This window comes from Struthio camelus, chromosome 2 (assembly GCF_040807025.1).
Source record: "Struthio camelus isolate bStrCam1 chromosome 2, bStrCam1.hap1, whole genome shotgun sequence".
NCBI lineage: Eukaryota > Metazoa > Chordata > Aves > Struthioniformes > Struthionidae > Struthio > Struthio camelus.
The window spans coordinates 168757244-168784350 of NC_090943.1; the positions used below are offsets into that span (position 1 = coordinate 168757244).

Consider the following 27107-nt stretch of genomic DNA (forward strand, 5'->3'; position numbering starts at 1 on the left):
GAAAGAAATAGCAGGAATGCCCAGTTGTTAGCGGGAGCCTCCTACCAAGCCCTGCTTGACAAATTATCAATCAGTCTGATGCCATGGAGTGACAGCCCTCACTCCATCTCCATTTCCACCCCAGATGAAGAGGTAAAAGTTAACTGGAAGATCTCTTGCAAGCTGAAGAGCTGCAAGTTTTTTCCCCCACGCATAGTCCTCACTCTCCCTCTGCCAGACCTCTAGCCTGCTGGACAACAGCAACATTGTTCTACAAACTGTTCCTATAACCGTAAAGATTAGAAACATCAGAACCGCTGCTACCAAAGCCTGCGGCGTTCAACCCCTGCGGTTTCACAGCATTAGCTTTAATAGGCACATTTTAATATGGTTGCTCACTACAGAGGATCCTTTGTCCTCAGTGGTATTAAAAAAAAATTACAGGTCATAAATTTAGCGGAGAAAATCTAGTGAAAGAAAGCAAAGTAGCAATTCAATGGCAGAAGGCTACTTCTTCAGTGGAAGTGCTCTTGGACCGCCGAATATGTTGGCTATCGTCAGTGATGAACCAGCCATTGGGAATTTAGCGTAGATTAAAGTTGTGAGGAGTGTTGTGTTTTACATCCCTTGCACTACTGCATTTAAAAATAAGTCTTCTGAGTGACTGCTCTTTTCCTTCCAAAAGGAAAGGTAAAGCGGAGTTTGCAATGTCAAGTTTAATAGAGAAGTAGAGAATGAGCAAAGATCCCTTTTCTTGCAAGCATGCAGAAATCACTCATTTGTGGCTTTGTGTGCTCACCTGCAAGGACAGAAACTGTTGAGTTAGTGAGGAGACCAGTTCCCCGAAGTCATATGCCTGGGTCTGCACGTACTTATGTATCCTCACCCCTTCCATATCCAGAAACAGCCAGATGGTCCTGCACACCCAAATGCTACCTCTTCCTTTCAATGCCTGATCCCCTCCCCTCCGTGAGGATTCACTGCTATTCGCCCTCGTTTCCGATTTCCGATATTTCCGAATCAACACTGCCAGCTCACCCTCCTCAGGATTTTCACTGTGTCCCCCAGCTGGGGTTGGGTGTCAGCTCGAAGCTCTCATCCCTGCTGCCAGCGCCTGAGTGGCGGGCTCGCTCCCTGACCTGTCTCCTTGCCCCTCCAGCTGGCTCAGCCTGTGGTGCCAGCACCAGTCCCACGTTCCCTTTGGTTCCTGCTCTCAGGCTCCTTTTTGGGTCATTTTGCCACAGTTTGGCCAGCAAGTCCTCTCACTGTCCAGAGATCAGACCCCAAAACACATCATGGAGACCTCATTTCTCCAATGCTTTTGTGTTTTTTCCCAAGAAACCAGAGCGGGGAACACTGAGGCGTGCGCCAGGAGAAGTGGAGAGGAGGGGAGGCAGGGACCTCGTGGCTGTCCCGGCCCTGGAGCATGCAACGATCGTTTAGAAGTGCTCCCTGCATACCTGCAGGACGGTCCCCTGGCAGCACTGCGCTTTTGATGCCAGCTCTTTAGAAACAGGGACCAGTCTCAGCTATGAGATGCTCGAAACTGTGAGCACCAAAAGCAGCGAAAACAACCCTTGCGTTAAAAACAGTTGGGATTCTCTTTTCAAAGGCACGGCCCTGCGCGATGCCTGGCGGCACAACTGCAGTAACACCATCCCACTGGCTTGGCTGCTCAGATGCAGGGTCTGGCAGGGAGCAGGTCCTGCTTCCATCCCATCTGTTCCTCCTGCCCTGAGCACAGATACCCACATGCAGAAAACAAGTGCGTGCAAAAAACTTCCCTACAATGTCACATTTTCTCTGAGAGCAGTTTTGCTTGCATGAAAACCATTTCCAGAAAGGCCTGGCGTTCAGACAACAGCCAACACAGCTGGTTGCAGTAATGTCCAACACTGCAGCATCTGGGCTTTGCAAAACAAGCTCTATCTCGGAAAATCATTGTTGTGAAGATAAGGTGAGCCCTTTAAGAAGCGGCGTCTCCCCTCCTATTTCATAAGCCAAATGGCTCCAATCAATGTTCCCTTGCTTTGAGCTTTTTATATAATTTAAGAACACTCAGCCTGGCCTGGTAATTCTGCATCTTAACCAGCCTCCTGGGCTTCCTCCTTTAACTGCCAGCAAACCCCCCTCACCCCAAATTAACCTGATCAAAATTGAGCTGCGGCAGACTCCACGCAATTGCTCTTGCCGCTGCAGACAGTAAGATTTAAAAGCGGACGTTCCCGGCAGTGGCCAGATCTACAGGATTCATTAATCTTCAACTGGGGAGTTGCTGCAGTATATTTAATCTCAGAGACTACCCTTAATCTCCGATACCTGCCTTAGCAGCACCCAACAGATGCAGCGGTCCCACAACATGCCCGCTTTCCGCTCTGTCCCAGGCGAGCAACGCAAGGTACTCCTGGGGGAGCCAGCAGAGCAGAGGTGTTTTTTGGCAGCCACTCGGCAAGAGCGGCATCCTCCCCTGGAGAGAAGCAGGCAACGTCTGCCTGCACTGGCGGGCGCCGAGCACTCCCGCGGGCGGCAGCCTGCGCCCCTTTGAGCAGGTTAGCTACAATTTATTTTTCTGTGATTTGCAGAGCCCCACCGGCGGATCTCAGCTGCTCTCCACGAAGCCAAAACGGAGGTGCCTGCGTGACGCCAAGGCACCTAGACCCCGGCTTGCCAGGCAGCATGTCAAAGCAACGTTGCGGTTAGCAAATACATCGACAAACGAACCAGCAAAGCAACCAGCCCCCGTGTCAGTGCAAACAGCTCTTTCTGCTGCGCGGGGTATCGCTGCTGTACAGGCGGGCGGCTAAAGCCCTCTGTCGCTGCTCTTGGCTTCACGCAGCCCCGTCGGATTCGCTTCGCTGTTGCTAGCTAGCGCTTTCTAGCGCCGTTTAAAATAGAATCAAGAATGTTCCCTGCCGATTTCCCCAGCAGCGCTTGCTGAGCCGTGCCAGGCACCGCGGCGCCCGTTCCTGCAACCTGCCTCCGTACGGGTACGGCACGTTAAAAGCTTTCTCCTTCCACGCATAAATTTTTGCGAGGTGGAGGTGGGGGGAGCAAGCCCAGCCGGCGTTTATTCTCCCGGCTAACAGCAACTGCCGACCTGAACGAATTCTGCCATGGCCGAAAGCAGAGGATGTTTGCAGCGCAGGGAGCTGATTTGCTGACTTACCCTTCATCTCTCGCAGGAACGCCAGGTGGGGAAGCCAGTCTTGCGCTCGGAGAAGGAAGCCCGAGGAGCCCGGCAGCAGCCACTGCGGAGCTTGCTCAGAAGTTCACTCCCTCTGTCACAGTGTATGCAGTTTGCCAGGTATAGCCTCGATGAGAACACCCCGTGCTTTTCCCAAGATGAGCGAGATCAGCACATATTCAGGCAAGGGGAAAAAAAAAAAAAAAAAAAGAACAACCCCTGCTAATATATGTGATGGTTTATGACCCAGAGGTAAAGTGTTAGACTGCAAGTTCCTCTCCTTTACAACTCAGGATTTGCTAGGGAGGGGAGGGGGGAAGGTTCCCGGCTCGCTTTGGTGTTGTTAGATGCATGTTAAAAAACAAGCAAATGGTATATGCACAGGGGAGGCAGGAAGCCTGTCCTCAGCAGCTTGCAGATGGAGGGCAGGCGAAGGGTACCACTGCAAGCAGCAGAGATGCCTTAGCACCATGCGTGCTGATGCTTTTGATTCAGGCCAGTGCCGTGCTGCTACAGATACCACCTGGCTGGAGCAGAGGGATCCTGACTCCACCAGTCCTGGCTTTTCTGTGCAAGCTTGTTCAGATTAAGCTCTCTTCCAGCTGGCCGCTTCGCAAGTGCCTGGCTCTGCAGGGCACTTTGCTGCTGCCAGGTGCTTTGTGTCGAGCATTTCTCCAGCTTCACCACCTGCCTTTCCCTGGGGTGTCACTGCACCACCGAGGCCCTCGGGTGGCCAGGAGGTAGGGAGAAGGCATGAGCGCTAGGCACTTGGACTTTGATCTCTGAAACCTTGTGGTGGCAGGAAGTCAAAGAGTGACATATACGCCTCGGCCCTCTGTCCTTGTGCTGGGGGTATCCTGTACCACTACGAGGACCACGGCATGGTTGGGGGCTTAATGTCTGCTTCGGCCTTAGCTAATGGATGACAATACATGAGGCACCAGGACATGCCCTTTTCCTTCAGCCTTGGCTGGGTGAAAATTAATGAGTTGGAGGAAAGAGGGAAAAGTCAAATTATTTGCTCAAGCTCAGGCACTAAGCCCAAGGAGCAAGGAAGCAGGCTCAGATCTCCACATCTCTATCCATAGCTTTTGCCATAGGAGGTTTTCAAACCTCCTCCTTTTCCCTCTGCTTAAGCACATGGTTGGGAGTCACCTGCATGCTGGCCTCTGCCACTGGCTCTCTGCATAACCTTGGGTAAGTCACTGCATCTTCCCACCCAGCTTGTCTGCACAAAGATGAGACACAGCTCATCCACACAGGGAGTGGGTTCCCTGCCTCCTGCACCTGGCTTCATTCGCTACTGAGAGCGCAGTCTGGGGTGTGGGTTTTTACGTAACTGAGACAGTGTGTGCAAATATGCTTAATATAGTGGGGTCTTGGTATAGTTTGGCTCTCTCCGGGTGGCAATTAAAGGATGATGAAGTACGGCAGCTTGCTGTGCTCTTGGGTCACTGTCCTGAATGTCGAGTTTATTCCCCCGTGTCAACAGAGCTTGTGCCAGCAGGACCCCACGAGATGGTTTCCCCACTCGCGTTCAGGGCACGTAATTGCTTGGAGGTGTCGGTAGCTCAGCAAATCCTGCCCTCCCAGCTGATCATCGCCCTGACCTCCAGGAGTGTGAGCTAATTGTCCTCAAAACTCACCTGGGGTTTCCTTCTGCAGAAAACGGCTACCCCTCTGTACGCCTGGTTGGTAGCTGGAGAAGGGGGACAGAGCTGGGGAAGGAAGCAACCATGCAGGGCCAGTGAAAATGCAGGAGAAGAGGCCATTTGAGAGCAAGCTTGGCCAAGGGTCCTGGGCTGCGGGCATGGTTTTTATTCTGTGCCCAAACTGAGCAGATGTCTAATAATCTGAGCAACAGCATGCCCTGATTCCTTCTGGGCGTGGTGACCTCTGAAGTCCCAGCAGGTCCTGCGATGCAGAGGGACAGCGCCACCAGGGTCCCGTGGACAGACGTGGACAAGGGGGATAGAGGATCCACAGACCTGCCTCTGCCTTCAGCCTGCAAGGCAGCCATGGGCATGTTTTGTAGTGACATGCAAGACTGAACTAACCTACCTCAGATAGATGTTCGGATTAATTAGTCAATACATGTTAAGTGCTGCAAAGATTTAAGGCCCTGCTTAATTGTTAAGTAATTCAATCATCAGTGCCTGCGTGGGTTGCCTGAGGCATAGTGGATGAATCAGCCGGTTTCTGGCAAGTGCAAGGTACTGAGGGAGAAAACTTTCCAAGGCTGGGTGACAAGACCATAGGTTTGCTGGGGGACAGCTGCAATTACCAAAGCCGTTGGGACTGGGAAAATTTAGAAATACCTAAAAGAGGTCACATCCTGAGCGGAGCAGTCTACTCTGAGGGGAGCAGGGCTCTCAGACTACAGAGGGCTGGGGAAAGCAATGAACTCGTAACAGAAAGAGCTTAAAAGGCCACCAGGAGCTTCTTTGGGCTCTTCAGGACTGTTACATCTAGGTATGGGGCTGAACTGAAGTGCCTTAGGGGATCTGTGACCAATTCGGGCAAAGAGGTAGCATTTACGTGCCAGGGACTGGCCTGTCCTCACAGCAGGGACCGGCCCTGAGTTATAGGCTTGGATGTACCACCAAGCTGCTAACCACGGTCTGACGCAAGTGGCTTGTTTCAGAGGGTTGCATTGTGCCAGCACCCTCCAGGTCAGTTCTCTGTGCAGAGACATGAGCCGAGAGGCCAGGGGCTCCCAGCAGGGACATCAGCGTGCTATGGTCCATCTACCAGGCTGAGAGAGGCCACAGCTCTTCTCCTGCCACCACACACCATGTCCCATCGCTCAGGGGTGGGTTTCAGACCTGGACCCATGCCCTTGTTTCTGTGCTAGCTAACTCCAGTTTTCACCATCCCTGCATTTGTTCCTGCTTTCCTGGCTGAGCTCTGCCCTCTGCTTTTCTCCATGTGGGATCTTCCCAGATAGGCCACCTATTCTGCCCCTGGAGACCTCTGCTCAGGGCAGAGCTGGACCCCAGCACTCAGAAATGACCTTCTCAGAGTCAGCTAAGATTCTCTCCATCTTCCTAGGAATGAGTGATTCCCTTCAAGGTGAAAGGAGCTGATAATAAGGCTTTAACCCCAGGTTTGGTGCCTGTCCAGAGGGGACTTTCAGCCCTCTATGACCATGGTAAGAGTATGCTCTTCCAGAGACATAAGATGAGAGTCCTCACTGCTATGCCCCGTCCACGGACATTTTCCCAGGGCTTTACATGAGGCTGGATCTGGGGAAGACCTATCTGGCTGGTGTCTGTGTGGCTGCAAAAATCCCTCTGAGCTCTGCCCTGGTGAAACGCTCCCATTTCAGGAAAGGCACGAGCGGACTGGAACGGCCTGTACTGTTGCGACAGAGCTGCTTGTCTGAGCTGAACCTCCCTAACAGGGTTGTGATGGTTACACATGGCTCACGTGGAATAGGATGTGAGCTCTGGAAGGAGACACAGCTAAACACTAGCCTCAGGAAGAGCCGGCAGGAAAGCGCGGAAGCCTCCAAGGTGTGCCACAGTCACGCTCAGTAACTCGCTTACCAGCGGTGTAAGCGTTCCTCCTGGGCTGCTGCACCACTAATCCTATCGTTGCCCTACAACTCTCCTTCCAGAGCAGCACTACAAGAGAAAAGCATCCTGGATTAGTTGCCTGGGTCTCCGATTAGACCTGCCCTAGCCTTGGAGAAGTCAGCATTGCAAACAGACAGCCTACTGCCACAGCACCAGCTGCGGGGCTCAGCATATGTTTGTAAGGCATCCCCTGACCTCAGCCATCGCCCACGTCCTTACAGCCTGCTTTAATCCCTTTTTAATTAACTGCAGAGGGGTGTGATGGTATCAGGAGGGTGGGAGGGGGTGGCCTGCGGTGTTTTGGGCTTGGTGTGTATGCCAGCCAGCTGGGTTTGTTATGAGCCTGTCAGATCTCACATGCTAGATTTCCCTCTCTTCTTCCTCTCTAGATATGGCCGCAGCTCAGATATTTGTGTGGATCGTCCCTGTGACTTTTCCATTGCTCTGGGGTCCTGTGGTGTCTCACCTGGCAGGAGCTGGTGTATTTTACAAATCCATTAAATTGGCAGGAAAGGTGAAAGGTGAGGTGGCTCCTCGGAGAGTGTGTGAAGCTCCAGGGGGGCGTGGAGGAGGGGGGAGCTTGACTTAGACCAGGAAACAGCATGGGTGGGACACCCTGAGCAGAGATAAAGTGGACACAGACATGCACAAGGAGGAGATCAGGATTCAGGTCTCTGGCTGTTTGAGCAGTGAGGTTGTGAAAAAGGCTGTTAGTGGCATTCAAGTTTATCAGAGCTCAAAGAGTTTCTCCCAAGGACTCAATGACCTAGTTGCCCAGGGTTTGGACCTGAAGACAAGGCAGATCCAGGCTTCCCCCCCCACCACACACATTTAACATCTGTAACCTGGTGAGGAAAGTTGCAGATGCCCAGAGTATCCCAAGGGAGCAGGTGTTCCTGGGGAGAACAAGCTGCAAGCTGGCCCCAAAAGCAGAAATGGCAATGAAAATGCCTGTCTCCAGGCTGAAAATAGTCTCTCAGTGGAGGGATGAGATGCTCTGGAGACTGATTACATCCCTCTACCCTTGAGCCAGAAAGACGGCAGGAAGGAGAAGGCAGGAAGGCCCTGGGCTGCTGGCGCTAGCTATGTTACTGTGTGTGCTAGGAGTTTGTGGAGGCTCTAACAGTGCAAGTTATTGAGCTCTAATAAAAACGCACCCAAGTTTTCGCATCCGTAGGATGCATCCCCACTATGCTTTTCTTTCAGAGGGACCTGACAGGCAGAGGCAGGATGCTGGTCTGGCTTTTCCCAGCCCTGGGGTGATTCTCCTGTTGTTTGTAGATCTGACATGTTGTAATGTGAGTGACTAGTGTGGCTTTGAGGGAAATTGAGGGGACACAACACGGATCTTTTCAGCCATGGGGAATTACCAGGCAGAACTGTGCACTATGTGGTCCAGAGCCGTGGTGGCATGCAGAAGAGAAGGAGCTGAATTGGGCAGAGAAAGAGCTGAATGGATATAATTATTGCTCGAAGGGAAGTTGTGGGCTTGACAGAGATGGTCAGCGCTGCTCTGGGTTTTGCAAAAGGGCCGACTGCTTAGTGCTGTATGCTCCACGTGTCTTAAATCCCATGACCCTGTGAAACAGCAGCCGGTCACTGTTCCCTGCTTGCCAGGGTCACTTGGGAAGCCTTCTGGGTTCGTTGCATGAAGAGCCGAGCGCTCTGCAATGTTGTTTAGAGAATGTCCACTGCCTGTGCAAATCAATATGCAGAGAATTTGATGGAGCTGAATTTGATGAAGATGATGGACCTGCCCTTACCTCTGCAAAACTCTGACTTCGAGCCAGCCACAAACTGCTGAGCAAGAGGAATGCTTGAAAGGAGGCGACATGATGATCTGGAATGTTTTTTTCTGTAACACATACATTTTCCTGCAAAAAAAGCTTCCTGCTGCTCTGGTGAAGTGCCATCCTAGGGGGTCCTGCATTTAATCCACCTCAGTGTTTCCCAGATCCCATTCCCTCATTGAGCCTGTGAGACAGCTGGGCCCAGGACCCAGGAGTCACATCACACTGCCTGTTTCTCCCATCACTGCAGCCAGTCACAGCAGGAGTCCATGGACCAAACTTTGCCCTCTGATACAGTCAGCTGACCTTGGTGACTTCCAGGCATGCCTATTGCCTGTGAATGGAGGGGATGAACTCTGCCACTGGGATTCTGGAGGAAGTAATGGTGTTTCTGGACCTCCCAAGTCTCCTTGGCATCAAGGCTGTTGGCCATGTAAAGGGAATAACTTGTGGAGTGGCTTGGGAATCTTAGTCTTGCTGCCTCACGCTCCCCATTTGCCTTCCATTTGCACCCCTCCTACATTTCCAGCAGAGCTTTTCCTCTCCTGAGGTGCCCAAGACCTCTCTATCCACACTCTTACGTGCATGCACAGAGCAAAGCCTAGCAGGCCAGGTAGAAATGCCAAAGAGGTGCTCAGTGAGGTCAATTTGGTCTTTGGGAGTTCAATGTTTAATGCTAATCACCCCAGAAATTTTCATGCTTTGCAATGCCATAGCAACTGCTCCCATGCTAACTAGCAAACAGTGGCCAGGCACCACGGTGCACTGCAAAAATTCTTTTCCTCCTAAAAGCCAGAGCCTGATTTACTGCACAAGTCTGCGGAGCAATCTGGCTGCACTGCCACGGCTGGTGAACGGACTTGGGCTGTGATGCCAGGAAGCCGTTCTCCCTGATGTTTGTTTCCAAGGGCAAAGCAGACCTGCACGAGAGATGGATACGTTCTGGCCTGTTGCATAAATTTGCCTTGACATCTCATACTGTTGTCCTCTGTTGAAGCTGGGAAGCTTGGCAATAGCTGGAGCTTTGCCTCGGCAGAGACCCTGGGATGGAAGCAAACAGCACACGGCTCAATGAGCCCTACAGATAACTCGGGAAGATTTCAGAGCTGTTTGAAAGTGGGGCCAGGTGAAGGTCTGCTCAGTTGCTGAGATCCCTGACAGCCCTCATTTTAACTATTTTAAAGGACAAGATTTAATAAAAATCCTGTGGATCGGGGCCTCATAAGTCTTCCCTCTGTGAGTACAGGAATGCTGCAGTTTGGGCTTTTGTTGTTGGGTTGCTTTTTTTCGCAACATCTGCCTGCTCTGAGGTTGGCATCAACTCAAATGCTGTTCACTGAATTCAGCTTTTAGCTGGAAGCAAGTGCATTCATTTATCCCCTTTTCCCAGCTGTAACCAGATGTGTGTTGTTCTCCTGTAGCTGTGTTACTGTTTTTTGTATCATTGCCCTACCATCTCCTAGCACTTACGTCTTGGGGTACCCTTACCCTGCAGCCATGCTGGACAGCGACCCGGAGAAAGGCATCAGAGACCTGTTGCTCGCACATTGTGGGGGCTCGGTCATGAGTGCTCGTGGGTTCACCTGAGAGCAAAGCAGATTACTGCAGGCACTGGGCTGTGTATGAGATCAGAGCTAATTCAGAGCCAACCTGCCTCTTTCCTGGGGATGAATCCATTGCATATTTATTTTCAAGGCAATATAGAGGGAGTGAATCACAGGAAATGCAGGTGGCCTGGCTGCTGCTTTTCTGTGTGCAGGGTGGATATCGCCCACGGGGCTCATTAAAACCACAATATTTGTCACCATGACAGCGTTGGCCTGGGGGAATAGTCCTAGGTCTCTTGAGAGGCAGCGAGGAGCTGAGTAGTGTACTAGGCCATGGCTATAAGAACTAGAAGCAAGGAGAGACATGAAGGGGTTTCAACTGGGAAGGAGAGCAGGACAAGGTGGGAAGAAGCAAAGGTCTGCATAGCATAAGACATGTCCATAAACCCAGCTGTCCTGATATACCCCACCCTGTGTGTGCAGGAATGACCAGCTTGACCACACTTCCTCCAGTGCTTCCTACAAACCCCAAAGTGACAGTTCTTGTGCCGGATCCTGGTCTGTGCACACAAACCAGGATGGACCAGGCGGGACACAGTTGCAAAGCGCCTAGCAGCTTAGACTGAACTTCCAAGCATCAGGAGATGCTCAATGAATGCAGGGAATCCTCATTGTTTATCTGGAGAAAATTTCCATGTGGGAAAAGTGGAAAACCCAGAGGGATCATACCTTAAATCAATGGGATAGCCCAGCCAGAGGTAGACTTCAGGTCCTAGCTTGGCTTAGTGTTTTCAGATGAGTGTAGCTCTTGGCTGGCCACCCACAGAAGAAATGCTGCTGCATTGCACAGGGCTAGTGGGAGCCAGGCTGAACTGCACCCTGTTGCAGTGTCACTGCAGCATGCGTCACTGCTGTGGTTGTCTATCACCACCTTCGATATCCTCCGCAGTCTCAGATAGAGGGACACTCTGCCACTTGATTTAGCGCAAGTGCCGTCTGAGGAATGTTGTTAGAGCTGGGGGAAACTTTCATGGCTAGAGCTGATGGCCAAGTCAGCCTTGGGGACAAAGACTCTTCCTAGCTTGTCCCGAAAGGTGCTGATGGGCATGAATGCAAGGGAAACTCCGTGAGAAAGAGAAGAGCTTTGTAGAGCCCTGCCGTTTCCCATAAGAAGGTTCCCTCCATCCTGGGTAGAGAAGCTGTGCTCTGGGACCTTGGTCTGTAAGGGACACCGCAATGGAGGAGGTAAAGAGAAGCAAAGGGATCCTAGCAGGGCTTGAAAACATCATGAGGGAGAATTACAGTTGCTCAATGAGAAGGAAGACCTGGCAGGGGACCTTTCCCCTCTCCTAGCATCTGTCCAGCACTGAGCAAACACCAACTAATCTTCCTGACACTTCTGTAAGACAAGGAAGCATTACAGTGTCATAATGATAAGTGCATTGTAAACCACAGCTCCAGTGACGCATGCTGCATAAAACGACTGCTCAGGCAGCCTTGGCCTTGAAATCTGCAAATGTGGCCCGTCAGGAGCAGGGCTGAGCCACGTTTCCCTCAGCAGGTCGGGGGCAGACTTCAGAAGGGAACCCAGGCGTCCTGTCTCACAGCCTCCTACTCTTGCTTCTGAACTACGATGAGCTTAGTCTGCCGGGGGAATAACAAGCCAACAGAGGCTGTAGGGGTAAGGAAGTAATTAAAAGCTGACCTGGGCTCCTGCTTTGGAATAAGCAAAAAAGTCATATTTGCTTAATGTTTTAAAAGCACCCTTTCATCTCTAAAGCTGCAGGAACCATCCACTGTTTATTTCTTTTAGATTTGCTTCTAATCAGTTTTGTTCAGCAGATGTAAAGATGTGGGAACCAATTTATCAGGTAGAGCCAAGTAGACACTCAAATTAAAGTGGAACGGGGAACGTTAGTTCCCATCAGCAAATACTTAAAGCTTTGCCGTCAAAGAGGTAAGAGCTTGTTCTTGCTGCTCACGCAGCCAGACACTTGGCAAGCAGTGAGAGAAATTGCTAGGCTCTTTCTCAGAGGAGATTTTCACAGGCCTGGTCCTTGGAGGGAGAGCAGGACTATCAGGCTCTTCCGAGATTACTTTAATCCATCCATCTCCGAAATGAATGGGAGCCAGCATCTCCCCACAAGGAGCTTACATGTGCCTTGCGCATCTCCTGCCTAGGCAGCAGGTCGAGGGAAGAAATGAATCCTCTCCATTTGGAGCACTGTGTTCAATTTTGGGTCTCCCAGTATAAGAGAGGGATCAACAAACTGGACCACATCCAGTGGAGAGCACGTGACACACGAGGAGAGGCTGAGGGAGCTGGGTTTGTCCAGCCTGTAAATTAGGATGCTGAGAGGTATCTAACTGCTGTTTTCTTCTGGTTAGTGAAGGACTACAGAGAAGAGAGCCAGACTCTTCTCCAAGGTGCAGAGTGAAAGAATGAGGCAAAACACACAAATTGCAGCTGTCGGAAATAACATTACAGTGTTTAGCAATGCACAATGTGAGACCTTGTAGGACAGGAGGGTGGTTTGATTTCAAAACAAAACTGAAACAAAACTGTTGTCACTCATTGCACTCACATCCTCATGCTTACAAGCACCAGGATGTGTGTGCCCACCACTTAGGCACCAAAATACTTGTATCCAAGTCGTCTGTCCAGGATTTCTTGCAATGCCATGGAGGACAAGGGATGCCACCTGTTGAGTCCTCCTCATGTCTCCCGCGTTCCTACTCAGTGGGTGACAATTTGTGTGTTTTAGATGTGTTTTTTTGCCCGCGGAGGAGTTGCCAGTGATGAGTGTCTCCATCCTGTGCCATCTTTGTGAGTCCTAGTCGGGTTGTCCTGGGACGGCGCATGTAGATGTTCTGGGATCGTGTTGACTTGCTCATCTAGGGGCCACTAACGCATGCCGTTCCTTCTGGCGCTTCCACACAACATCCCATTCACACCAATCTTAATGTTTTCATTAGGATTCCCTGCAAAACCAAGGAAATTCTGACCAGACAGAAGGAAACATTTTTCACTATGAGAGTGGTTAAATAGTGGGACAGGTGTGCAGGGAGGCTGTTTATCTTCAACCCTGGAGATATGCAAAACTCCTCTGGATAAGATCCTGATCTAACTTTGAAGATAACCCTTCTTTGAGCTGGGGACCTGACAGGAGGTGTCCAGAGATGCCTTCTAACCTAAACTATTCTGTGGCTCTGAGATAGCATGGGAAGGAGAAGATCTTTGTTTTGACAATGGGAAGAGAAGACAGAAGACATGGGGAAAGCGATGACGTTAGTGTCCTCATTAACCTTACTGATTTACTCTGAATCCTCATCAGCTGGTTTACACAGTGATACTAACCACTGGTTGCAGGAGAAACCATGCGCTTTCCCTCTTTGAAGGTCACAAAAAAAGACTTGTGATGGCTAATGCACATAACCTGCCTCCATCTGAGGATTTCAGAGCCCAATATGAAGACAGATCTGTATCCTCAGTTCACCAGAACTGGAGGCACAAAAGGACAGGCAGTTTGCCCAGCTCTGCAGTGATTCACTGGCAGAAGCCAGACTCCTGTTTCCCAGCCCCCTTCGCCTCCAGCCACCCTGTTTCCTCTGATAGTCCTCTGCCAGACCACAGACACGTCCTGGTTGTGACGATGGAACTCTACAGGCCCTTCTTCTGTCCCAAAGCTCTGTGTGTTCCCCCACGTCCTGCACAAGGCCTTAGAGCAGATCCCAGTCTGGGCTGCAGGTAAGCAGAGATGGTTTCTACCTGATGGGAATGCCCACATCTTCCGTCCATCTCCATGACCTTGTGCGTGCTTGAGGGTGGGGGTCCTCCAGCTTTTCCATAGTGGCCAGTCCTCTCCCCTGGTTTTACAGAGGGGGCAGAGGGCCTGTCACCTCATGACACTTTGCTCACACCCTTTGATCCCAAGCATATCACTCTCCTTTTCTCACCTGCCCATTTCTACAGTGTGTGTAGGAACATCCTTTCTTTGAACATTTAATCGCCCTGGGCTGGGGGGAGGGCGGGTCTACATCACTGGGCAGGGTGAGGGGAACTGCTAAGCACAGTGATTGCATAAGGGGATTTCCTAGCCACTTAGGAAACTTGTCTGAAAAACAAACACAAGCAAAAATACCCTCTTCTTGAAATCAGCTTCCTCAAAGAGCTTGGGGATCTGGTAGCTGCACAGGAAGGATCCTGCCCCAGCTCAGTGGCATCCTAGGTTTCCCCAGACACCCTCCCAGCCTGCTCTGCAGCCCCCTCTGAGTCATCAGTTTGCAGCAGCTATCTCCCACCTGCCTCAGAAAGCTCTAGTTATCCACCCAGCTGCTGAATAACCCTCTTGTCTGAATTCCCCCGAAGGCCCGAGAAGAGTCTCTGCTTATCTAGCACTCATTTGACCGGATAATTTGAAGGCATTTTACAAGCTCTGTGGAAGCGACCTGCTCTTAGGGAGTTCAGCTTTTCAATCCCCTTGGCTGCAACCTCAGCAGTTTTCCTTATATATTTCCTTCTGCCTGGTGTAGGGTATGACATATCTACTGTCACGGCATCATGTTTGTCCCACTGAGACTCAGCAGGATGGAGAGGTGCCCCCCAGCTCCTGCCATAACCCATGTTTTATTGTCCCTTGGCCCATGGTAATTCAATTGCAGGTGATCATTTGCAAAGACTAATTGAACTTAAACGCCTTGTCTCTTTTTTTTTCCGGTCTCATCCCAGAGCATTTGAAAGTGACTTCCTGGAGTAGGTCTGTTCTCTGAGTACACTATTAGCAGCTTGTTCCTGCACTTTCTCGTTTTTGAGCTCTATTGACTAATCCCACTTCTGTTTTCTGTTTTGCTGGTGGAGCTGGGTTGGTTTCTCACTATTGGGGAGATAAGCTGCAATGTTCCCATGGGCAGAGCACAGCAGGTATTTAGTTCCAGCGCTAATGCTTTCCAATAAAAACTTTGTTTTCTGCAACCAATCTCGTGCATGGCTTTGAAACACACTTTCAATGAGTCTATTCACTGCACAACCCCCACGTGAACCTATGTCAAAAAAATAGTGAGACAATTGCCTTGTGTTTACTCTCCTCCATTCAGTGCGTGCCCAGCTTTTCCTGAAAATACTAACTGGAAGCGGCAATAGTATCTCGAAACTCTGAAATGACTGAGCCGTCTTTTCAGAGATTTGTATGGCCAGATCCAGCAATAGCTAATGCGTGTCACAGCTGATAGGTAACGATGCAGGTTTAGGATCTGCTAGAGATATTAAGCTAATACTGTCCTGCTCTCTCTTGATGTGCGTGTTCCCCTTCACTCTTCCATAATAACCTTGGATCTGTTAGCCCATTTCAGCCAGGTGTGGTGAAGGGCTAAAGATCCTAGATATTAAAATTCCTGCCAATTTTGCAAATATTGGTTGCTGGGTAGAACAAGAGTCCCTTCTAGTGGCCCCACCAATGGAAATGCTGTGCTATGATTGCACTGCGTATTACACCCCAGAGCAGAAGTCGGGCACAGATCTCTAAACAAACAGGTTTCATTATTCTGCTTCTCCCCGGACAGCTTGCTTTCACTGCATTTCAGTTAATGATTTGGGTGGTTTGCTAGATCCTCTCCAAATCTTCTTGGGATTCTGCTTCCCTGCTCTGGAAGTTCTGGATAGGATGATTTGGTGCAGCACCAAAACTGTGCCATTGCAGAAGAATGGCTTTGTGACCTGGGTCACGCTAGAGACAGGCGAGAGGACCACAGTGGTATTCTCCAGCCTCGGTATGTGTCTCTGTGCTGGTTATATCCACTTCTTTTGGCCCTCATGAGAACCAGCTGCAGCTTCAGAGGCAGGAATTTATTTGCTGAAGGAAAGTATTGAGGTTGTGAGGGATGTTGTGTCCTTTTAGCCTTGAAACATAAGGGACCTCAATTGAAGCCAAGGAAATCATCACGGCAGTGGAAGATGATGTGGTACTTTAGATCATTACTGGGTCATCCTGAATATAAGGTGGGATTTCTTCAGAAGCAAAGATCTGAACAGAAACCCATCTGGTTTTATGTTTCTACTCTGTAGGGGACATGGCTCCTTTAGAAGGCCCAGAAACATTAGCTGGTCACAGCTGTGTTGTGCTTCAGGGATCTTACAGTGCTCTCTGGTGATACCCACCTCCTGTCCCTTCTGTCTCTGTTCCATTTCTTCCCTTGCTCCGCCACTTCCTTCTTGAACTTGTTCCCCTTTCCTCTCCAGCCCATGACTGTCCTGAGCCATCTTGCAGACTCTGACTCCTCCCTAGAGACCTTTCTGTGGTGGTGTCCTTCTCTTTGCTTCCCATTTGCCTCCACCCAATTACCATTTTACCTTCTGCTCTCTTAGAGGAGCACCACCAAAAATCCCCCTCCCCCCATCCTCCTCCCCTCTTGCCCCCTGTGCTGCTTGCTTGCCAAGCCTGAACATAAAAATATTATTTCCTGCTATTTCATTAGCAGCAGCCAAGAAGGACACTCCCTCTGAGGGCAGACACTTCAGTGAATTACATCCCTCACTTATCTGCCCTAGAGGAGACTGTGAGAGGTAAATCTGGTCCTTCTGGACCTTATTTTCCCCTTGCAGATACACCATGACAAAGCAATAAGAAGAACTGAGATGTAAAGCCCATCCCAAACCCAGACAGGCATCTCCAAGACCCCTGGGCAACTTGGCTCTCTCCCATGTGTCTGTTCTCTGACCTCCTATTGAGGGCTGACGAGCGATCACTCCAATTAGCACCTCTAGCAAGAGGCCTTATCTTCCCTGGGGACAATATACGTATCCTAATCTGAGTCACCAACTCAAGGGAAAACCCCATAGAGGGCAAGAGAGCCAGTAGCTTCTCTGTGAGATAGCAAATTGTGTTAAAGCCCTGGCTCTCCCAGAGGATCTCGTTACCAATAGATAGGAGAGCTTTTGTAACTGGTTAATTAGGCTGTCTGATGGTTTTCTCCCCGGATATGGTCCTTCAGGGCAAGAGTATATGGCTCTTCATATCATTTTTCCTGAGACAGCTGCTATGTGTTGCTCTCTACCGATCAGGCGATGGTGCCAAGGGGTGCCCATCATTGTATCTGCTTGCAAAACAGTTGCACAGAAGTAGCAGGGATGTTGAAGACTTGTGGCAAATTCACCCATTTCGAGAGAAACAGGCATGGTTAGGACATCTCATCCTAAGAAAGGCAATGTCTCACTGTGGGTGACAGAGTCTAGATGATGAGCTCACATGCTGACATCTGCTCCTGTCTCCACGCTGGCTTTAGTGGGGGACGCCTCCTCCTTTAACCTCCACTCTCTTGCCTTGGTGCTAGCTTAGTGGTAAGAACACCGGATGAGGGTTGAGCCAGACCAAAGAGGGCACTGAACCCAGAATCCTATTTCATGGGTTGGAGCTCTACTTTACCAAGATGGGTACCACCAGCCTGTATCTGTGCTGCCAATGGAAGCAATGCAAGTCTTGTGAGGGGTTTGCCCCCCTTGGTATGCACTGAACTTAAGATTCAAGCACTAATTGTCCAATTTGTGGATTCTCTTGGGGCTCAGGAGAAACTAAGGGACCTTCTGGCAGAGGGAATGGCAGAACAACTTGTCCCTGGGGAACTTGGCTGAGCAGCATAGTGTGTAGTGCTTAGTGCTTCAAGAGTTTTGCCAGGCATCAGGTGAGGTTTCTTAGGCAGTTCTGCACCCACAAGTCTTTTAGCCACTGAGTCTTGTTCTGCCCCTTTATCGTTTACAGGTACAATCCTTGTCTGTTACAAAGCAGGATGGGGATATGTGCAACTCTGTAAACACACAGACTAACATGTTGGAGACCCTGATTTCTCTGAGTCAAAGGGTCTTGGTGTGCATCTTTCAAACATGCTCCCAACCCTGGAGCAAGATGATGAAGGAAACTAGCGAGCAGGAATGAGGCATTAAAAGGTTAAAAATCCTCTTTCCAGGTCTGTCAGGTGACGCAGTCCGGCTGTCTTCCCTCCCTTCCCATCTGATGTGTATGTGTAAATTTGCACTGGGACATCTTTAATGAGAAGTATTATTTTTGATAGATGAAGGCTTCTGATTATGTAATTGTCCTTGTAAGGAAGTACAGAGGAGAATTTTAGCAATATTGCTAGCTCTTATGCAAGACTGTTGCCACTGTTTACTCTGCAGAGATGTGAATCTCCCCTGTCATTTGGGCAGCAAATGATGCCATAATCTTTTAAGACATTTATGAAACATTGGATTATGCCAGGATCAGTGCACGATCATCTGTAAGAAATTTACTGGCTGATTGGATTGCACAGAACTTTTTAATGCAGATTTTTTATTTAAACTCTGCATTTCCGTGCCAGAAGAACAGCAGATATCAAGCCCTTAAGAGGCTTGGGTAAGTCATCAGGTCCGAGTTTGCAGCAACTGCTATCAGTGGAAAGTTGGGGTTGTGCATCTGTCAAGAATAGAAGTTGTATTGCCCATCACTGGTCTTCCAGATGTATTTTCATTAAATCTCTCTTGGCCAGCAGGATTTAAACATAGCTAAATTGTGCAGCAGTGCAGAGGTCATCCTGACTCTTAACTATTCCCCAGAGAGCTGTGAGATGATTTAATGATATAGATTTGGTGTCTAAGGAGCTCCTGGAGTGGTGACTTAACAGATACATCAGGAACACAATAGCAGATGAGACACAGCCAATTTCAGCACAGTAAGTTTGTGCTGGTCTTTTGGCAGGTGGCAAAGCTGTTGTCCAGATTTGAGAAAAAGTTCCTAGCGGTCTTTGCCCTTTTCTTTCCCTTCTTTGGCAGGGAGCAAACTGGAGTCACTAGAGGTGTCCAGGATAAATATTTGAACGCTTGTTACAGTGTTGGAGAGCATCTGGGTGAGGCTTTCTGGATGACTGCTATGTTCTGTGAGATGTCTGCTGCAGATAGAGCCTGTCCCAGGCCTGCATTAATGCATTGGGAATACTTGAGACCAGGCTAATGGCATCTCTTTGCATAGGCTTGAAAATTAGCAATACAGGCTAAGTGTTGATTTGGTCTTAAGAGGGGTCATGGATTCACATTAACCAGCTTTGGAGGCCCAGAATATCTTCTAAAGCAGTAGAATTCAAGGCTTGAGGCCATTGCAATTAGTGCCTTAAAAACATTGCCCTTTTAAAACACACTTCTGAGTGTGTTTGCAATCCAGTGCTCACATCGTTATCAGATATATTTAGTATGTAACAGCAATAATAATCTCTTGGCCTCTCTCCTTGCTCAAGTAGGAAGCTGGCCCAATCTATCAGATGTTGACCTTTTTTAGGAAGTGTGAGTCTTGCCCTTTTCCACGTCAAACAGCACTTAAAAAGTCAAAGGACTTGGAGCTAGCAAAACTACCTTCAAACTGTTGTTAAAAGGAGGTACGTAGTGTCCTGCTGAAATCTAGCCACAGCCCCCAAGCTGGGAACTCCTCTGCAAGGCAAATGCCCAGCTTATGCTCGGAGGAGCACAAGAACAACCAAACGGGCACGTGTGTGCACACCTGGACTGTCTTGCATAATGCACTGACAGCACTTTGTAGCTGGGTCAAACCCACGTCAGCAGCTGTAAACACCCCTACATGCACAATATTCTGTGCTTATGTCTTGCTTTTCAACAAGGGTTTGCAAATTATCAAGCATCAGCCAAAGGATTCCCCTCCCTGCTTCCTTCTCCAGTAACACAGAAATGGAGCCACTTGTGCTGATCATTTGTCTTTTTTCAAAGGTGGGATGGGGGGAAACTGAGGCAGAAAAGCAGAGCTGAGGTAGAGCTGAGGACAACACATATTGTGGACCTGGATGTTTCAAGGGTAGGTTAAACCCAGAGCTCTCAGGACCAGTTCAGGCACACTTGATCTTGCCTTGGGGCAGAGGGAAGGACGAGGTCACCTCTTCATGTCCTTCCCAGCCCTGCTCTCAGTGCTTACAAGATCCACCCAGTTACTTTGGAAACAAGGCCCTCCCATCATTGACACAGAGATTTCTCTTACTCTTCCTGTTTATATCTTACTGATGCCCTAATTCCCACAGGGTTTACTGCCCCCGCAGGCTCCAAGGCCATGAAGCTAACGATTCAGTGACTGACACACACAGAGCACCTTGAACTTGGCCAAAAACACCACAGTGCATGTTGCAAAGCAGCTCCCCAAGTGCTGCTCACCCAGTCCCGCTGCTCGTTCTTGTTTCTGCACAAAATACTGATGGGTTAACGTTGTATCAGCTCTCTGCTGGATCAGGCATTTGCTCTGTGTGCGACCTGTGTGTAACATCAGGTATTATCTGTCCTCCTGGGGCTCTTACAATGCTGTCCTAAGAGTACACAGCCAGGGGCTCTTGCAGCAGAAATGCAAATGCCCCCAGCACATGGTGCTGGGAATGGGGAGTAGAGAAGTGGTGTGATCTGAGGGAGGCACCAGGCTGCCCGCTGGCACCCTTTGTGGCTCGCGGAGCACGTCAGCATCGCGGTGTGAAGTTTGTGTTTGTTAGCTGGTCACCAGGTGATGGCCGGGGCTCCCTGGGTGTGGTGCGGCCTCTCGCCATGGGTGGGAAGGAGTTAACTTCTCCTTGGGTGGGGAGGGCGAGGAATTGGGTGTGGGTCACGTAGGCACATAGTGTGAAGCACAGGAATGGCGTTACCTTGGAGATACATAGCTGGATGTGGATTTAATAGTGTTTTACAAACTCTTCCAAATAACCCAACCCTGCAGAAAGACTCTGCTGCAGCAGGGGTGAGTCCCTGGGTCAGCCTGGCGTGAGGTTGCAGGGACAGGACTGGCGGGTTGGGGCTCTCAGCAGTGTGACACCTCCCTGAGTGCCAAGATCTTGGGAACATAGAGTCCGTCCCACCTCGACTTTGCCCTGGTATAAATGATTAAACAGGGTGCCGAGTAACACAGAGTCCTCATGGCCCTGGGCCAAGAGGAAGAAACTAAGGAAGGAGCACAAAAGGAAGAAAAAAAAAAAAGGAAGAAACATGGACTCCATCTCACAAGCATCACTAATATTAACAGGGAAGAGCTTTGTTTTTTAAACCTCTCACACACAATATTCGTGGTACTATGCAAAGATTTGCCTGTCTATGGTTTAAGCAGAAAAGCAGGAGGGGGGAGGTTGTCCTACCTCATTGGGGGACAGCGTCTGGAGGATCTGGATCCGGAAAATATCAAAGCATCCTGGGATGGGAGCTGTGAGGAGAGAGACCAGCCAAATGGTTAGGTAGCCATAGTATAGGGCTCAAAGCTGTCATTCTCATGAAGCACATGAGGAAAGACGGCTGCTGAATAGCGGAGGAGGTTAAAGGTTACTACCCGCTTGGCTTGCTGATAAATACCGATCATGCGTTTTGTTGGCAAAAGCCATGTTCAGAACCAGAAAGGTCAGTCACGAGCTGGAGAGGAGCCACAAATAATGCTATGGCCCTGCAGTGCGGTTGCCCGGAGTTGGATTGAGATGGTGTTGTCCTGGCCCATCCTGCTCTGGCAGGCTTTTCATGGCCAGGCCAGCCTGGGCTTTGCTCTCAGAACAGAACTTCTCAGCTTCTCAGCATAGAGATGTGAGGGAAGGATGCTGGACAGAGAAGCCATTATTCTAGAAATAACAAAACCACGCCCTTTAAACTTCCCTTCCTGGCACGTGGCCTCAGTGTTCGCAGGGGGATGTCAGGGCCTTGTTGTAGGGTCACAGGATCACAAGATAACTGACATTGGAGTGGACCCCAGGAGGTCTCCTGCATATTTACAGGGAGGACAGAGAACTCGCCTTCTTGTAGGTCACACCGGTACCCTGGAGACCAGAGGATGGCCTGCAGGACCAACACTGGTTGTGCAACGTTCCTGACTGATGGGTGGTGAATGGATGATGCTATGGATGTGGTTGGCACATGAAACTGGACTGTCTTCTCATCCATGGATGTCTGTTGGCTTCCAGGATAGGTTGAAGTGTGAGGCAGAACAGCAACAGACTGCAGCTGGCTTAGCAAAAACTCATACCACCCCTCTGTGCCCCTTGTCTGAAGTGAGGGAGAAAATGGGCTGGTGGGGTGTTGCACTTATATTGTTTGCTAGTGCTAATGCTATTAAAATCCACAGAGACACCCTGAGTCCTGTAGCCTGTATCCAGGTGAAGATCTGACTGTCAGGATATCAAAGGGGAGAAGATATTTTTGACTCTAAAGCCGCCATACCTGTCCTTGATTTGACCGGGCTGCTTTTTCAGCAGGCCGGACACAACGTGATACAACTCCCCAGCAAGCAGCTCATTCCCTCCTGACTTAAGCACTGTAGCATATGAGACAAGATGGGAATTACCATGGAAAAATAATAAGAATTGATTTTTGATTGATTTTTGTCCTTTCAGATTAAATTATCCTGGGTGACTGTTGTCACAGAGCAGACACACTGAGTGAAGGAGCATAAAAATGAGTAATGACGCATGGTAAAATGCAGGGATTGTCTGTGGGATATTGCGAGAAACAGGCAGCTCGGAGCAGGAAGGGCTTTCGAGTTACTGTGGTTGCCTCTCTATCTGATGTTGGTGGTACCAACCCCCTCTATTTCAGCTGCAGACTGTGTGTGGGATCCGAGCTGCTGGCAGGCTCTTCATGTCTCCATATCATCCTACATTTGGGTGTTTCTCTACCCCCACTTTACTGAGCTTGCAGGTTTTTGTCTGTAAGGTCCAGACGGAGAATGATTCAGCTTAGCATGTCTGTGAGCATCTGCCTTTTCAGCCCACACTTGGTGGAGAGTCTAAGGCCATCTCAATCCTAAAGTTTGGAGTTAGCAGCAATGTTGTGAAAGTCTCATTCTCAGAGCTGTGGCTGCTCCAGGTTCCCCTATTACTACTGCTCAGCCCCTGTCCTAGAGCGTCTTGCTTCATAAAACCACCCCAGCTTCTTCTTTGGCAGCTAACTAAGAGAATGGGCAACCTTTGCCTTCGAGTCAGCAGAGGAGCAGGCAGGGCCTGTGATCCTCTTACAGTACCTCCAGAGGCAGGGGACAGCCCTGGACCTTTTAATGAGATGCTGGTTTCAGTGGTGAAACTGGCTTAAGAAATTCCCATCCTTGTTCCTCTGCTTTTGGGACTGCATTGCATTTTCGCTTTCTTCCTCCCTGCTAACAGTGCAACAGTTTTTTGGCTCTGCTGGATCACTGAACTGATCTGATATTTTTTTCATCTGTGAGTTTTTAAATTGTGGGAAAAGAGGCCCAGGCACAGCAAGCTAATGTCAAACAACTGAATTAGGGCTGAATTAGGAAGGATGGAAGCATGTGAGCCATGAAAAATATACGTAGAGTTTGGCTTCCCTATTTTAAAATATTACACCCAGAGGTGAACCAAAATGAGAACCCAGGATTCATATGGGAGCCTGGCACTGTGACTTAGATCAGGTGCTCAGCATCATGGCTTTACCTCCAAATGAAGCTTGTGTTGTTATTGATATAATTTGGATTTCTTAGTCCATCTAAACACACAGCTGTAGAGGAGTGAGCCATAACATTTCCAAGGAACGGATGGTGAACAGAGGCACAAAGAGATTGAATGAGTTTCAGTCGGAGAGACCTCTGAGCATCTCAAATAACGTGTAGTGCTTATGTTTAGGCAAATGGGTTAGCTGTATATTTGGTCAGTTAAATTGCTTCTTAGTCTCCACTGCCAGTGCAGATTAGCTCCCTGCTGGCTGCAATGCGAGATCAGATGTCTAACACCCATGGAGACACCTACAGTTAGGCAACTTAACCTGGAGCAACCTCCCATCCCTGATGGGTTTCCAAATGCCTCCTCCGAGGTCACACGGGAAGGCTATGGTGGAGATGGGGAACGCCTCTGGACCTCCTGACTCCCCTACCCACGCCCTAGCACCTGTCTGCCCCTGCCAACCTGCTGACACTGCTTTATCCTCTGTCCTCACTCCCTGCGTCTCCATTTCAGCATGAGTTGCCTCTTGTCTCATGCTTGGAGCTGAGGCCACCATGGTTGACTCTGCTCATAGAAAGCCTAGAGTAAAGGCATCCTATCCATGACCTGTACTCTGAATAACAGCAATAACGATACTAGTTTTCTAACTGCCAGAGGAATAACAACAATTACTATTATTATTAGTAATAACAATGGCAGCAATAATAGAGGTTAATATGTACTGGTAATTACTGTTACTCCATCATATTAATTATCATCACTCTATTAGCCCTCTTGAAATTGAAGGGCAGTGATTTGGCATTGTGAGATACGTTACTTTTGAAAGGCCACGAAGGAAAGGCTCAGCCTGACTCATACCCTATGGAGGCTCCGAGGTAGGACTGACCTGCCTGCTACCCATCTGTTTGTGAAGGTGCCTAAGGCTATTGTTTGGCGGGGGGGGGGGGGGGGGGGGGAGTGGGAAGTCACAGAATGGGCAAAATTTAAAAGTGAAAGACATGTACCAATATGTATTTTTCAGGGTTGGGAATTATAGCAGGTGCCTGAACTATTAAGGAGTGCAAAGGAATGGGACACACAGGTAGTGATCAAGTGCTCGCCTCTGCCAGTACGTCAGAGAGACTGCCCAGACCTGCAAAGGTGCCGCTTTTCATGTTCACTCTCAAGGCTTCCCATGTGAGTTTTCAACATTTGGGCTACAGCTTGGTATGTATCGCTACCCGTGCAGAACATCCTGATCACACAGCGTGGATGCACAGCTGGGGGAGAGGGGGGGTGCCCCGTGGGAGGTCGATGCACCTCCACTGCAAAGAGGAGGGTTGCTGGGGACATTCACCCACTTTTTGATGGTAGAGAAAAGCTGAGTTTTAACATTTCTCCAGGACATTTTTTGAATCTCTGTTTTGAGGAGACTGTCTCTAGCTTGTGAAACATGGTGTTTTAATGCAAAATTAAGACGTCAAAACTGAACCTCAATCAGAAAAAAAAATTCCCCTTCCATCTCCCTCCTCCCTCTGCCCTGCAATTTTTCTCTCTGGAAAAATTCAACATTTGGAATATTCTTCCAATGTGTAACAAAGCCAGATTCTGAAAAGCAAAATCTGGGAGCAATGACAGCTCTTGTCCAAATGGTTTGCTGGGATTACAGATGTGGCCTGACCAGGGTCTCTGTTTTCCCATGCTGTGTGGTATGGGTGATGTTCCTTGCTTTGCAGAAGCAAAGACAGAGGTGGGGAACAAGCAGGAATGGGGTAACAGGGGCAGCTTTACCAGGGTAGAGGACAAGGGCTCTCTAGGTATCCATCAGCATGGCCGTGGGTCATGGAGGTGGCAGGGCTGTCACTACTGTGACCATGTACAGCCCTGTTAGATGCTCTGTCACTGATAATATATATCCTGGGAGCTTTGGAAATTGAACACTCAGGATCCATTTTTAATTGTATGGGGATTATGACAGCTATGGGATTGTGTCCAAAACTCAGCAACATTGCAGCTTCTAGCTTGCAAGCTGCTCTACTGACATGTGCCACTTGCTGCTGAATGGGCTTTGTCTGGCACTGGGGGAAGGACTAGAAGTGAAGTGGAACAGTCTCAGTTCTGATTATCCTGATAGTGTTTTATTACTCACTTTTGCCAGGTTAGCTGCTCACTGTCACTATGTGTTGACCTCAGCAGGTTGCACAGGTAGTGTCACATGCTGTGAAACTGGTGGACGTGCTGCCTCCTCTGAGGCAGCACACAAGGTGCCAAAATCTGTCTCTGGAGATGAAACACAGAAATTTGTTTCTGAAGCGAACATGGGTTAGCTGGACTTTTGAGGAGCGGAACAGCAATGCTGGGCCTGGGCTGGATGTGGCCAGCTGATGGCCCTGGCCACATCCCAGGGCTGACGGGAGAAGAGAGGGTGTTATGGGTCTCCCCAGGGTGAGCAGAGAGTGTATGCTCTGCTGAAGGTGCTGCAGGGGAGGAAGAGAGGATTGTTGCTCTCCTAGCCCTCCATGAGATAAATCCACACCAATGCACTACGAGCAGAGAGAAACCTTCCTCTAGGGACAACTTGGAGTGTACATATAACCCTAGCCCAGTATGTGTTACTTGGCTGATCCACTGTGGTGGATAAAACCTTATTGTTGCTTCTGTCTAAGGGATCTGAAGAGCAATAGTCTGACCTTACTGTGATTTGCTGATCCTGCAGTATTTCCCACAGGAGCTTGAGACGGTGTTTGAGTCTGGCCTCCGTTCAGATAGAGGCCAGACTAGTTAAGTGGCCTCCCTCCATCTTCCGAAAATCAACCTTTCTCTTGACTAACACAGTTCACAGAATCACAGAACGGCTGAGGTTGGAAGGGACCTCTGGAGATCATCTCGTCCAACCCTCCTGCCCAAGCTGGGTCCTCTAGAGCATATTGCCCAGGATCACATCCAGACGGGTTTGGAATATCTCCAGGATATGGCGACTGCACAACCTCTCTGGGCAACCTGTGCCAGTGCTCTGTCACCCTCACAGGAAAGAAGTTTTTCTTCACGTTCAGATGGAGCTTCCTTTGTTTCAGTTTATGCCCGTTGCCTCTTGTCCTGTCACTGAGCACCATGGAGAAGAGTCTGGCCCCATCCTCTCGACACCCTCCCTTCAGATACTTGTACACATTGATGAGATCGCCTCTCATTCTCCAATGTTAGCCCAAAGCCAGCTGGTGGGAGACACAAGCAGTGCTTTGGTCCCAGATTTGTTCTTGGTGGGGCTGAAAGGAACCTTACTGTAGGGACAAACTTCAGTCCAGGTTGGTTCAGCTGTGGTTTGTGCGTGCGGACTCCTGTGTGCCATCATCTTTCCTCATCATGAAGGTGTTGTTATGCTGTCTCTAGAGACTGGATTTTGCATGTTTTGGGAGTTACAATGGAAACATTGAGACTGACACAAACGGAGAATGAACGGGGATGTTGTGTGGAAGCACCAGAGGGAACAAATGGCAAGAGAAGGGCTACACAAATGATAGGTGTCAGTGATGTGTAGATGAGCAAGTTGACAAGGCCCCAGCACATCTACATGCACCATCCCAGGACACCCAGGCTAGGAGACAAAGGCCAGTGAATA

The 27107-nt window shown here is 49.5% G+C and overlaps 1 protein-coding gene and 1 long non-coding RNA gene across 2 annotated transcripts in view; one reads left to right on the plus strand and one right to left on the minus strand.

The window, feature by feature from the left end:
* SLC45A4 (solute carrier family 45 member 4) overlaps window positions 1-3223 on the minus strand; it is a 92380-nt gene extending 89157 nt beyond the window's left edge. The window contains exon 1 of the mRNA XM_009683782.2: window positions 3146-3223. The gene's annotated coding sequence lies outside the window, so the exon portion shown is untranslated. The remainder of the gene's footprint in view (window positions 1-3145) is intronic.
* LOC104149889 (uncharacterized) overlaps window positions 2678-27107 on the plus strand; it is a 34743-nt gene continuing 10313 nt past the window's right edge. Inside the window, exons 1-3 of the long non-coding RNA XR_695417.2 lie at window positions 2678-2966; window positions 3162-3283; window positions 24534-24718. This is a non-coding gene — a long non-coding RNA (uncharacterized lncRNA). The remainder of the gene's footprint in view (window positions 2967-3161; window positions 3284-24533; window positions 24719-27107) is intronic.